Below are 1,428 nucleotides of genomic sequence, written 5' to 3'. Positions count from 1 at the left end.
AAGAGCATTGTGAAGAAAAAAAGAGTGACGATGCTTCCATTCACCTCTTGGGTTTTTCTTGGGGTGGGAGGGGTGGGGGGGGAGTCTGAAGATTTTGATAAAGATTGAATTGCTGTCATGATGTCATGCCTCTCTACGGGGGTGGGGGGTGGGGGTAGTGTATCCTGGATGAAAATAAGCCAAGAATCTGTTGAACTTGCAGTTGAAGTTCGGAAGAGGCAAGGGCCACACACTTGATCTGGAAACTTGGACAGCCCTTTCCACTCCCAGTCCCTCCCTCAGTTACATAAGGAACCACGAGGGGGCAATGTCTTCCTGAGCAATGGCTGAGTGGTGGTCTTGGGCCCCGGCTCCACCAAAGCCGCCAGCATTTTGCCCTCCTTGGCCCTGGCCTGGTACGGAATACGCTCCACAGAAAGATATTGTCTTGCTGGAGCCTGGCAAAGGCCCAAGAAAAATGACAATTGATCTAGTCATTGATGGTTCCAGACTCCTCTTATGAGTAGGTGGAAGATGTTGTGTGATTCCAGGACGCTGCTGCTACCCCCATCCAGGGAAATGTGGCTTAATTCCAAACATAGAACCTGATTCCTTTGTCTTTAAGCCAAGCCAGCACTTTGTCCATTGTTAAAAGTCAAAAACCTCTGGGATAAAAAAACGAAAATAAGGGCTATGAGAGGATCTTTGTCTGATGTGTTCATTGTTGTGTTCCCAACATCTAGAGAGTGTCTAACACATAGTAGGCACTCGGTGGTTATTTTTGAATGAATGAACACATTAAGTCTTATCAGATATTGATTTTCAGCCTTGAATGACATTATCAGATCCTTCCAAGACCCTTCAGGAGGGACTGAATTAGGAGAGGTGTCTCAGCATGGAGACCCACCACAAGGGCACTAGGCAGATTCTGGTAGTGGTCTGTAGTCAATATTTTACAGGGGGAGACCCTACCTAGATAGAGAGCTTGCTCAGAATGAGACAACTGATGAGATTTCAAAAATAAATAAAATCACACCACTCAACTAGTCACCTAATGCATCAGGCAGTTAACGATACAGCAGGGAGGTCTGGAACATATATCAACGGTGAGCATGAAATTCAAGGTGTTTTCAGAAAAGTATATGGGATGGGGGTAATACGCCACGAAAAGAGGGACTCCTGTTTCCTGTCCTTTCCATGAAGAATGGTGTAGACTTACTTGGAAGAAAGTAGGGTCATACATTACCAACAAACCCCCCTGAAATTCTGTAAATAGACTTTGGCTGTTGATGAAACTTTAGTGAGAGGAAAGAAATTGTTCAGGATATAAGTGATCTTTATGACCTGTTTATTACTTTAGAGCAAGAAAGGTTCAAAAGTGAGAACTCGGGGCGCCTGGGTGGCTCAGTTGGTTAAGCGACTGCCTTCGGCTCAGGTCATGATCCTGGA

Source organism: Leptonychotes weddellii, chromosome 2, assembly GCF_054177405.1.
Source record: "Leptonychotes weddellii isolate Sample4059 chromosome 2, ASM5417740v2, whole genome shotgun sequence".
NCBI lineage: Eukaryota > Metazoa > Chordata > Mammalia > Carnivora > Phocidae > Leptonychotes > Leptonychotes weddellii.
This window is presented reverse-complemented; position numbering follows the sequence as displayed.